General features: G+C 35.7%; 1 protein-coding gene across 5 annotated transcripts in view; it reads right to left on the bottom strand.

The window, feature by feature from the left end:
- The window catches only part of LOC106666769 (voltage-dependent L-type calcium channel subunit beta-1), a 218,199-nt gene that overhangs the window by 92,850 nt on the left and 111,617 nt on the right, over window positions 1–13,732 (bottom strand). The window lies entirely within an intron of this gene.

The raw sequence follows: 13,732 nt of genomic DNA, 5'->3' as shown, positions 1-13,732 counted from the left end.
GATCGTTTTTAATTATTCGGGTCTGTCTATCCTTCCTGCGTCAGGCTGTCTAAAACATTTCGGTATTTCATCTTGAATGGTTGGCCAAGGTGTAAAGAGGGTGAAGCAAGATAACGAAATTATTGCAAGACGACGTATCATGATCATTATCTGCCAATGTTTGCTGGTTTGATGAGGTTTGGTGCCTTGCTTAGCGTTTACATCTCTGACTGGGGATCCCAGTTGATAAACTGTAGCTGGTCGTTCCTCTTATCCTGGTTTGCGAATAGCTTTAGTGAGGTTTTCTTGCCTTTCCATGCTTATATCCCAGACCGCTTATTTTTATTGTTGAGGTATTGAAAGGTATCGAGAGATTCGGAGTTTAAGTCTGGTAGGTTAAAACTTACGTTATTTCTGATCATCCTCGCCTACCAATTGTCACGGTTTTGGTCATGTTTCGGTATTTCTCAATTCTCACAGTTTTGGGTCTTTTTGTCTGTCATATATAACACTAATCGACCACAGAAGCTGGTGAAATATTATGAGTAGTTATGCACGACTACTCGAGTAAAAAGAACATAGTTCAGCTTCTATCTATTTCAAAACCACCAAACTAAAAATATATGAAGAAATCCGCTATAACAGGTTAAAAGAAGAAACCATTGAAATCTAACAATGTATATCGAACAGAGCACGTTACGTAATTCATGTTTTGAAAGTGGTAACAAGCTGGATTTTAGAGAAGTTGCTTCATACACCGCCGATTACAGAAGTAGTTTCGGCACGCAAGTTTTTACTTTTGGCCTCTTTAAATTAATAAATTATTTAAATCTTATAAAGGCGTGGAGGGACACGCACAATTCGAACCTACTCATTTTGAAAAAAACTATTTTTTCGAGATAAAGTTATTATTGGGTGGAATTGGTAATGATTTTTTTTGTGATAACAAACATCACGAACATGAACGGGTAAATTGACATAGAAAAAAAAAACGCCGTGACATTTAATTAAACGTGGGTGACGCATTTTTAGAAGACTGAAGAGGGCTTGCCCAAATTACACATAATATATTACGTTCACGTGCCATGACCATCTGCAGGGCGCCAGGGAGCAAATCTTTCAAACAACGTGCTATTAAATCCATACAAGCCCAGTGTGAAACTGGTTTTCAAACAAATGTTGCTACGAAATGGAGCAAATTAGTCCATAATCTTAAGAGCGCAACGATTAGTTCACTTTAAAGATTTGAAATATAGCGCTTGGCGATTCGAATTGATCGAAAAGTGAGAGCCCGCTTTGTTCCGCCGTTCTACTCGATTGTACCAAAGATTAAACTTTAAACGGTTGATTTTTAATCAAAAGTATTTTATATTTAAAAAACTAAGCATGTGCATAAGATCAAAAGGTACTTTTAGAATACAACAAGCCTAATAAAAGTAAAAAAGAAAAAAAGACATGTATGCATCTAATTTTTCTATTCATCCATCACGCCAATCAAAGCTGGCATTCTACAAGGAATTATTCTAGGCCCAATCCTCTAAACCATCTACACTGCTGACATACACATACATTCAAACCAAAGACTAGTCGGACCACATCGTAATCTTATCAACACACTCCAATCCTACCCTACTCATAGAAGCAAGCCAACCTCATTACCGACTGGTGCACTCGGTGCCGGATCAGGTTGAACGAGCAAAAGCTCAAACGACAAACCTTCCCACCAATGAATAATAACAACAAAAGAATATTACCATCGAACAAGACCGCTACTTTGGGCTTTGCTTAGACAGTATACTTAGATGTACCCCAAGTACAAGATTAACTACAAGAACTTAAAAAAAGGTGTAGGCTACTTGGACACTTACTGGGACCAAAATCAACACTAAGCATACATAACAAACTAACCGCTTATAAAACACTCATCAGACCTATGTGGTCTTTCTCGGCCAATCATCCAACATCCAATAAATTCAATCCTTTCAAGCTAAAGTTCGTGGCTGGTTCCTCAATGTTCCCTTCTACGTCCCCAGTCGACTGATCCATAATGATCTTAAAATCCCATTCATCAAATATCTTATCCGAACACGCTTCCTCAATTTCCACTCTAAACTATCCCTCGACCCTAACCCACTAAACCTAACTCTTTCCTCAACGTCCCAAACGTCCCACCCTTACAATCCTCTACACCGTTTAGCAAAGATGACCTTCTGTCTTAACCCACCAAATTAAATAAAAGAGAGTTCCAGCACTGTTTTCTCTCCCCACTGCCTCCTGGTCGGACAGATCTGTCAGATTTGTAAATAACTATACTATTTGCTCAATGTACATGTTGAACAGTAGCAATAAATAAAATAAATTACGTTAAAAAAATAGGCAAAACTCAACGTTGTCTTTTTATATGGAATGCGGTCGATTTAGTATCGCTGATCACTCGTTTTGAGGATAGGAACCTTTGCCAGGAAACGGGGCGTTCATTCTTACGACATGATAAAACTGGTTCGGTAAGAATGTATGACCCCAGTGTCTTCGAAAAGTGATGGGACCATACCGCCGGCGTACCGAATTTTTTTCTCCCACTTACCCTCTCCAAAATATAGTTGTTCTCCTTGAAAATGACCCCCTTCCTCACACCAATGGCACACTGGATACACGTTGCATTTGTACTTCTAAGTGATACTCTTTACAACTATAGCGAAAGGGATGATCCGTGATATGCACATGAGCAAACAAACACAAACACAAACACAGACAAAGACTCAAACACTAAACGGAAAATTTAATTAAGGTCCATTAACAAAGAGAAGTTACCTTTGTCATAAAGACCTTATGAATTGAAGTAGTATGTAGTATTTAAAATACATAATATATGTGAATTTAACCGCGTAACTAAAATATTTAAAGTAAGATTTATAATTAAATAATATTTATATTTTAATTTAAAATTAAGATTTTATTATATTTTAATACCTTCAGTGGTTTTTAGGGAAACACTCTAAATTAACGTACGACAAAATGTTTAATTATTTAAGAGATTTCAAAAATATTAAACCACTTTCAATTTGCGTGAATTTTGTTTTCCAGTCGAACTTAACGGTTTTGTAAAAGTTGAAATTCGTACCAATTTTCTTTGACTATTTCCAGTTTTCATTATTTGTTTTATAATTGTGTATTAAAACTCTCGGTATTTGATGAAACTCGCTTTTATGCTTTTTACCATTTTTAGTAGTTTGCTGTCTTGCCTCACCTTGCTTATATCCCTGACGAACTACTAATTGATAGGGGTGCAAGAAATCTGTTGGGTCTTTTCGGATGATTTTGCCCGGGCTAACCTCCATGTTTTGGTATGTGACGCGCGATTCAGCTTATCGCCAGAGTTCAGTGTTGGACCAGGTTATAAGCAGGGTGAATCAAGATGACAAATCGTCCTATGAGGACAGCAAATGGCTACTATTAATAACAATTATATGCTTAATCTGGTTGGTTCCAATTTCAAAAATATAAAACTATCTTTCAATTTTCATCAGGTTTATTTTCAGGTAGAACTAACTATATTGTAATTATTGAAATTATATGCATATAACTACTGGTTGGACGTTTAAATGTTAATTTAAGAAACTAAAAGTTTATTTTCTTTCTTTTTTCAATTTTTTTACCCCTTTTTTCGTTTTTGCTTACGAATTTCTGTTGCCATAATTTTTCCCGGTTTTATGATGGTTGTTTTCAGTAATTGGAAATCGTGGGTAATTTTAAGAAAGACTGCATTTGCCATATTTAGTTTATTGTCTTGAACTGTTTATTTCCCTGACGAAACAATGAAGGAAATTCTTATTAGGTCTGCTTATAATCCCTCTTTTAGTATATAAGACTCATTGGCTTGTCATATTTAGTGTTCGGCCAGACTTATAAGCAGGGTGAGGTAAGAAAATAAATATATCACTAAAGAGTAAAGATCACAAATGAAGAAACGCTCCTGAAAGATGCAAAACAGCATGCTTAATCTTGTTTGTTCCGACAACAAACTCACCGCTAAAGATGGCGAGAAGCCGAAACGCGTCATAGAGAATAAAACAGCGAGAATAGGCCGTCCAAAATGACCGGAGGATAAAGATTCAAAATAAATGAAGGTAGTAACATATACCATCATTTTGTTCTGACCATTCTCGCTTGTTTCGTCTGTCCTTCCATTTTCTTCATCGAGCAATCACAGGCCAAGAAAATTTAGTATGCAAAACAAAGTGTCGACGCTTTTTCTAATTTTTGTGCTAGAAAAACACTTTTATGAGGATTACAAAGCTCCGAATCCTTTCGCACTTTAGATAACAAAGTATTCAATCGATGATGTAATTAGAATAAGTTTATGAAGCATTTTCCACACTTCTACCAGAAAAATAAAAAGGTTAAAGAATAATAATTTACTGTTGACGATGATAAAAGATTATTGAATCCAAAGAGAATACCTTAAAGATAATTTGACGATTATTCAGCAATAAGGAGTGCACGATCTTAAGGCTAGTTAAATTGCAAATGTAGAGGAGGAAGAAAAGAATTGTAACTCTTCCCATAATTGTATAAATGATTTAATGCCACGATATCACGTTATTAGTGGACTCCAGTGCATGATAATTTGACTATCTGACATTTTTCATAGAACGATAACTCATTAATTAAAATCAAGTTTATTTCAATGAAAATAAAACAACTATACATTTCACGGGGAGGGGGTTGGACAATTATAAATAATAAATTATTGAATGTCACTAAGAAGGGGTACCGGAGTGCTCAAAGGGAATAGATGAAGATTTGATGATGTGTCACATCAAAAGGGTCCCGAATGGCAACTGGAGGGATATCTATCTATCATTACCCTCCTCAGGGAGTGAAACTACGTTTATTACGTGTATGATAAAATTTCTTGAATCAGTCCGACATGAACGTAAACAGTGACATAGCCTACCTGAAAATAAACTTTTGTGCTATGCCAAATGTATGTGAAGGCCATGGTATATTTGTAGACTATGGTGTAATTTTTGTAATGAAGGTGTTCGTTCAACGTTAGTTTTACTAGTTTAAACTTTCATTTTATATATANAATCTTGGTGAGGGTTTTGTCATCATAAGTTTACTATGTCCAGCACCGCTAGAGTTTATCCACTTCTCCTTTTGTTTTGTTTGGATCCATTCTGCGATGGAGGATTCTATATTTGTTTTTGTTATCCCAAGGATAGGTTCGGGGCCTATGTATGGTCTTGCAGATCCTCCTCTGGCCAGTCTGTCTGCTTTCTCGTTACCCAAAATTCCCCTTTGCCCTGCACCCAAGATATCATCAGATTGTTGTTGGCTGCTTGGCTATTTGATCTTATGAGGATTTTTTTGTCAGTGTAACCTCTTTTCTAGGACAAGCATTGATGGCATGTTTTTCTGCTTGAAAGACCGAAGTGTACTTCCCTAATGAGTTTGATTGCTCGTTTTGGGCTTGTACAGAAAACGCCTGATCTGATTCCTTCGTTTGTTTTGGAACCATCTGTGTACTATATCATTGTATCTGATGCTCTCTTGTGTTCTTCCTCTCCTTTATAGTCCGTTGAGACTTTATAGGATGTTGTGAAGAATGTTTCCGGGATCATATAATCAATCCCCATTTCTAATAATGGGTGTCTGATTTTATTGATTATGGTTGCATATATATATATGTGTGTATATATATAATACCGCTACAAACTCCAAACACAATCACACCAATACACATATTCAAACCTATATTCAATGTTCGCACTCATACTGTTTAGTAGATGGAATACTCGATATTCCTCCATCTACCTGTTCACTACAATAAACTAATCTAATTTGGGGTCGATGGGGTACTTTAAAAGTTTTCCACCATAGACCCAAATCACGCACGCAACATGAGGGGCGATGGTGATGCTACTTGACCGTCAGCGCCCCCCCATTCACGCCAATAATTACATTCATACCATCATACATTGATCGTACTAATTCTGTTTGGTAGTTGGAGTACTCGATATTCCTCCATCTACCTGGACCCTATAATAAACTAATCTAAATTGGGTTCGATGGGGTATGTTTATAAAATTTCCGCCATCAGTCCAAGTCATACACACAACCTGAGAGGCGATGGAGGAACTACTGAGTCATCAGCCCTTTCCCATTCACACCGTATAATTTGTTGTTAATTAAATTAATGTTTTATTATTTGGTTAACTGTTTTCCACAAGTTATTATAATTTATGACTGCATACCTGTGTCATATATTACTAAATTATCGAAAAGCAATGTAAAAATGTTTATTTTATCATTTGAAATTTATGCAAACAAACATTTTACTGTGTTTATTACGATTATTCTGTTCTTCTTCATCTGTTGATCTTATGTGAAACTCCTAGCTAAGTGGTTAAGGCGTCCGACTAGTTATTGCTACACTAGTGATTCTGGGTTTGAATAGTACATGAAATTTTAATTGATAATAATAAATAAAAGGTAATTTATAGTGGTCTGACCGCTTGTTCTAGAGAGGCCTCCCATATGCCGGATTAACTTTGCTTTCTGTTACTTTACTCATACTCATATCGAAACTTTTGAAATGTACAGTAACATAAAATTTACTCAGCATTCGTTAACTCATTGTGACATTTATTTATCAAAATGCTAATGATATCGTTTTCGATCGTACGACTGTATTACCTTTACTTAATTCGTTAAAGCTATACGTTTTTATCGTCAGGAATTAAAGCATGGTGAGTCAAGACAACAAACTATCAACTGAAGAACTAATCCTTACGATTATACTGTTAATTCACACATACGCAAATCGAACTTTTTAAATTTGCGATAACTTTTAACTTACTCAAAATTTTTAGCACCATTTATCATCTTATAAAAATGTAATATGAGACCGTTTACGAATTGTGACAGTTATATTTACTTAATTCTGTACCAATTACCCGTTTGTTTCGGCAGGGTTATAAACAGGGTGAGGCAATGCACTTTATCTCTGCCTGAAAACATGGAGAGATTCTTCTGACAGGCCAAAGCAGAAAGAATTTAAGGATGGATGACAAAAATGTCAATCTAGTTCATGACCTCGCAGTCTTCACCAACAAATTTCTACTCGACGCAGAATCATTTATTTATAATTCAGTTTATTGTACTTTGTAATATACATTTTTTTGTTTTTGTTTATGTAGTCCGATTGTTACAATCATTTGGTCTAGTGCCATCTTCTATGGGGGGTTATTATCTGCTGCACCCTGCTTCTATCGATAACAAATCAAACAGAGAAATGCCGAACAGCAAGAATAGAAAGAAAAATTGACGGGAAACAGCTGAATTAATAAAATAATGGTTTACCAAAATCACAGAGACTTTGTTATATGTACTTATAAGAGACAACAAAAATAGATTTGCATGTCTGTAGCATAGGATAGTCGGGCTTTTCAATTAATGCTTTCCGTCAGATGTACCTTGTATGAAGAGAATTACGCTATTTATTCGGAAAATGGATTTGGAATCTCAATTGAGATATGGTATGTCGAAAAAGGATACTAGGAAGCGGGGTTTGCACTTCCCAGGCCCTGCAGCTTTTGGCTTATTATACCTTCCTAGTTCCTTAGTTCAGTGCAATACACTAAATCCTTCTTCTTAGAAGTATCAGGTTATTGACAGGCGCTGCTGCAATTTGATACCCTAAATTTATTCCGGACGTTAGGTTAAATCTGCATTGAGCTGTTGCTTCGCATTCGAAGATGATATGAGTGGCTGTTTCCTCCTCCTCATTACATAATCTGCAAATGGGATTATCGCTGTATATACCTATGTTGTGTAGATGTTTTCTCAGATGCCAGTGACCGGTTAGTAGTCCTACCACTCCTCTGAGTTTGGCCCTCTCCAATTGCAGCAGTGCTTTTGCCAATCTTGGTGAGGGTTTTGTCATCATAAGTTTACTATGTCCAGCACCGCTAGAGTTTATCCACTTCTCCTTTTGTTTTGTTTGGATCCATTCTGCGATGGAGGATTCTATATTTGTTTTTGTTATCCCAAGAATAGGTTCGGGGCCTATGTATGGTCTTGCAGATCCTCCTCTGGCCAGTCTGTCTGCTTTCTCGTTACCCAAAATTCCCCTTTGCCCTGCACCCAAGATATCATCAGATTGTTGTTGGCTGCTTGGCTATTTGATCTTATGAGGATTTTTTTGTCAGTGTAACCTCTTTTCTAGGACAAGCATTGATGGCATGTTTTTCTGCTTGAAAGACCGAAGTGTACTTCCCTAATGAGTTTGATTGCTCGTTTTGGGCTTGTACAGAAAACGCCTGATCTGATTCCTTCGTTTGTTTTGGAACCATCTGTGTACTATATCATTGTATCTGATGCTCTCTTGTGTTCTTCCTCTCCTTTATAGTCCGTTGAGACTTTATAGGAAGTTGTGAAGATTGTTTCCGGGATCATATAATCAATCCCCATTTCTAATAATGGGTGTCTGATTTTATTGATTATGGTTGTATGCCCGAATTGTTTAGTTCCTTTCCAATTTAATTGTTTTTGAAGCCTACGTGAGCTTTTCCTAGCCTCTCCTTGTATGAATATTTCCAGTGGAGATAGGTTTAGTAAAGTTTCTAATGCATTTGTAGGGGTTGTTCTCATTGCCCCTGTGATACATAGGTTTGCTGGCCTTTGTATTCTGCCTAATGTTTGGGTAGCTACTTTTTGTTGAGCTTTGTTCCACCAGACTAGTGATCCATAGGTTATTCCGGGTCTTATTACTGCCGTGTATAGCCAATAGGCAATTGAGATATGGATATTGATAATTTTAGAAAATTAAAATCGATAAAACTCACATGGATTTTTGGATAGGAAAGCTTACGACTACTTAATATCTCCTTTAAACTGCAACAAATGGATTGGAGGCAGTATAAGAATAGTGATAGGATGCAAATGCCTGAACTTTTTTTAATTTCCTGAATTTAACTTAAACTTCCTGAAGCCACAGATGCCAACTGTCAAAAATCGTTGCGTTGTGCAGCTTTTGGCAAGAGGAAGACGAAGGGAAAAGAGTGATCGGAGGGTGTGATTCGGCTATCTCTGCGGCTTTGATCGGCCGTAATGGAAGCATTTCCAATAAAGGACGAATATTAATCGCGTTCGGAAAAGTAACTTATCGCCATTTGAATGGGGTCGAGCACGCAGCGAGTTACACAGAGTGGGTTAAAAAAAACCGCCCCCCCCCAGTAATGGCCGGGATCCGGAATTTAAAAACGCGAAGGACCGATTAATCAAAGGGTAGTGCTAGGTGGTGGAGGGGCTTTAGATAAGGAAACGTTGGAGTGATAAGGGCAAAAAGGTAATAATCCTGAATAACTGCAGGCCGCAGTTTCCATTCTTACACGCAGGCTTCCCTTTTGTGCACGTGGACCCGTTCGGTAAAAATAATACAGGAAATGGGCCACCCAATTACAGAACTAAGGGGCCGATCTTACATTCTTTATATTTGTTTGCTCACTGAATATACACACGCGAGGTCACCAACCGCTGGCCATTTTTTTGAGTACCTGTCGCACATAAATTTGTGACAATTCTTACTAGCATGAGAAAACGAAATTTGATTTTATTTCGATTTTTTTAGACTAATTTTGTTCATAAAATAATTTTGATAATTTTTGTCAATTATAACCCGAATAGAAAATGCATTGAAACTGGTGATTTAATTTATGCCCCTAATAAATCATATTTGTCTATAAATACCAATTAATCACAGGAAGGAAATAGCTTTCCTTTTTTAAAAAAAGTAGTTTTGTGTAAAGCAGGAAATTAAGTAAGTTTAATTCAACGCTTCGTTTCTAGGACCACTTTTCTTGTTTGTCAGCAGTCGTCTTCATCTTCCTGGTCTATTCTAGCTGTGTCTTTTAACTGAACGCGACTTATACTTCTGAACAAAAACTTGCCTTTTCAATATATTTTCATCACTTAATATGTTTATAAGATCCTTTCCAAAAGAAAAATATAATTTAATAAGCCGATTTTGAGGTTTTTCTTTTATACAAAAATAGCTAAATAACGCACAAAATTTGCACTGCTTTACCCGTTAGAGAAAATAAATGGTAGTACATTTGGCCACCTAGAACAAAGGACCCTCATGAATTTTGCATGGAACTTTACCAAAAAAAAGACACATTTTTCAAGAAAGCGGTCTTTGTTTAAGAAGAGGATTGGGAGAAAAAACCGCCTTTTGGGGATTCGTTGATGAAAAACGGCAAACTCTGAATTTTATTGAAAGCCCATTAATTAATTGAGTTTTTACAAACTGAGGTGGCCACTGATGGAAATTACGTTTTATGGTGTTTTTTATCAATTTGTTAACCGATTTGAAACGTTGGATGTTGACATCGGTAAACTAACCAAAATTTAAAAATTTGACCGCATAACGATTGATTTTTCCACGTTTTCTAAATACTATATAAGAAGCCTTAAGAGGAATTTGAATTTTCAAACGATTGATTGTCTTCTTTTACATTGAAGTTAAATGGCGTTTGCTTTAGATTTTTTTATTGTGCATTTAACTTATAATCAAAATTTTTAATTGTTTTGAACAGACAGGTAATCTTATCATATTTTACAGACACCAAGACAAAAGCAAATAGAAAAAAGTTAGAATTTAAAATGTTTAAGAAGGAATGTAAATATCTGTTGTTAAGGTTAAAAAACATCACTATTATGTCTGTTGTTAAGGTTAACCGGAATTATGTAAATTTTTACTGTTGAAATGATCTTAAATCAAATACAAAATCGAACTTGAAAAATATTTTGACTACATTTTAGGTGATTTTTTTCATGCTTTTCAACGACTACAACAAAACTCCTTAAATCGAATTTAAACTGTGATTTTTTTAGAGAGAAATATTGTACTTTTAAAGTAAAGTAACGATTTATACTGAAAATAGATTGAACTTTGTTTAATAATGTTTATTACATCATTCAAATATTATACGTACATTAAGGGAATAATCGAACTTGTTTTAAGATTTCACCCACACTGAAGTAGCTTTTCCAAGCTTTCTGAACTTTATTACAAATTCCTTTACGTACAATTTAAACCTTAGATCTTTTAAGCAAGAGTTGGTTCTCTTCAAGTAAAATAACGACTTAGATTGAAATTAAATTGAATTTTGCACTGCGTATTTGATCAATTAAACGAATAATCAAGCTTTATTCATATTTCGCCTACATTTTGATTTTTTTAAAGATAGTGATTCTTACCTTTAAGTGAAGTAATGATTGATATTGTCGTTAAATGTGTGCTGTGCGTGCGTGCGTGCGTGCGTGCGTGTGTGTGTGTGTGTGTGTGTTATAATAAATCTTTCATTTGACGTCAAATAGAGACTAGGATAGGAGTTAGACGAAATAATGAAAATTTCATACCAACTATTTACTAATTTCAACTAATAATCGAACCTGTTTCTATATTTTGGCCAAATAAAGGTGATATCCCAAGCTTTAAAGAGAAATAATGCTTAAAAAAGAAGGGGTATAACTTTCGATTTTTCGAATTAAGAGATTGAGACGAATCTTGTGACGTAAAATAACGATTTGTATTGCAATTAAATTGGATTTTTGCCCCTAAACGAGTAATAAAATTTGTTTTAATATTACACCCACATTAAAATAGATTTTTCAAGATTTATGTACTTACACGACAAAATCCCGGAAATATTGAGAACCTCATTTTCCCGAAGGTAGAGATTGTTTCCTCGACGTAGAGTAACGATTTGTATTGCTATTGGAGGAGTTTAATGGAATTTGTAAAATTTTCTACTATATATTTGAAAAAAAATTAAACTATAATAAAGTTTTTTTAATATTTTGACCTAGCTATCAAAGGAAAATATGTAAGTTACACTATGGCAAAATGCATAGAAAATATTTTATCTAAAGTTAAAAAAAAATCAATATAAGTCTTTTATTCATATTTTCAATTTTATGAATTATTAATAGTAGTGAAAATCCAGATGAACGGGATGTGCTCCTCGAAAGCTTTACGAAAAAATGAATGTTACATTTCAAATTGGTCTTGTTATTATGTACTAATTATATCGAGATAAATCTTTCCTTTGAGATAAAGTACAGTTTATATTAGGTTTAAATAGAATGTTGTAAATTTCCATCATGGACTTATTTAAAAAGTTAAACTAATAATCAAGCTTGTCTTCGCATCTTGATCAAATTAAGGTAGATTACCAAGTTTTGTAGACACTATGACAAAAATGCAAAACATACTATACATCTTAATTTTTCGAAGGTAGAGATTTTTCTTTTGACGTAAAATAACGTTTTTTAATGTAATGTAATTGAAATTTTAAATTTTTTACTTCGTTTTTGATTATCTGTAATAAAGCTTGCTTTAATAGTACGCCCTCTTTTAAATACATTTTCTAATTTAATGGACTTGTGTGGTAAAACCCCTTTGAACAAATTAGAACTTCAGTTTTTCCCCCAAAGTAGAGATTGTTTCCTTAGTATAACTTAATGATTTATATTGCTGCTAAATGGGGTTTTGTACAATGCCCACTCTATATTCGATAAATTAAACGTATTAATCATGCTTTTCTAATATTTTGACCATAGTCCCCCAGACTTCCTACGTTTTTCGGACACTATGACAAAAATGTATAGAGACAATATGAACTTAGAATTTTTTCCGAAGTAATATGAGTGTTTCCCCTGTTTCTTCCATCTTCTAAATTAATATCGTATTAGTTGTATCGAGGTATTGCATTTTTCCTTTGACGTAAAATACAATTTATATTGGAATTAAAGTACAATTTATACTGACGTTAAATGCAATTTATTATATTTTTTATATGGTAGGTTTTTAAGATTTTGACCAAAATCACATGTAGGTTTACAAAGTTTTCCAAATAATATAGAAAAAATTACACCTGAAATTTGTCCGAAAGAATATAAATCTTTTTCATCTTGTAAATTATTAATGTTACTTTCAATGTCATGGTCCGATAGTGTTGACGAGTTTCACTCGAGAGGAGTGTATCACACTCCTGCGAAGTGGATCCTGAAGCGTGCGGATTGGGAGCTTTTCTCTGCGACTGTGTCGGCACCTCGGTTAACAGGGGATGTCGACACTGATCTCTCCTCTTTGAGCGGGAGATTAACCGCGCTGCAGGCAGATCCATCCCCAGAACCGGCGGGTCTACGTATAGGCCGGCCACAGGTTCCTTGGTGGAGCTGTGCCTGCGGCCGTGCACATGCGGAGAAGAAGCGAGCATTCCGGCGCTTCAGAATACATCCGACGTAGGAGAACCTTGCAAATTTTAAAGTAAAATGGGCTAGAGAGAGGCGTACCTTGTCCCATGCCAAAACCCACCCTAAGAGCCATAGCCCACTATGTGTGGAACTACGACGACGACGGGTAGTATAGTGAGGTTTGATTCTTAAGACCCCGAAACGGCCCACCTCGAGTTCTCATCCACGGCTTTTTTCTCAATCCGGATTCCTTCATTCTATCCTGTGACTCTCCCAACCCTTGGTTGCAAGGGGGGTATCTGGGCACAAAATAAAGATGTAGCCTAGAGGGCGTGGCACACTCTCTAAAGCACAAGCGGTACTCGTGTCGGCCTAGGATCGACATGGGCGGCGGGTGTCTTAGCAGAGGTACACGAGGGCCAGTGCACCAGATTCTTTCTGCATAGACGGGAGAGGGTGTATGGCCATCTGTACCACGGGGTAA

This window comes from Cimex lectularius, unplaced genomic scaffold (genome assembly GCF_000648675.2).
Source record: "Cimex lectularius strain Harlan isolate CLEC.00 unplaced genomic scaffold, Clec_2.1 scaffold223, whole genome shotgun sequence".
Classification (NCBI taxonomy): Eukaryota; Metazoa; Arthropoda; class Insecta; order Hemiptera; family Cimicidae; genus Cimex; species Cimex lectularius.
The sequence above is the reverse complement of the archived record's forward strand: the minus strand, read 5'-3'. Positions and strand labels throughout refer to the sequence as shown.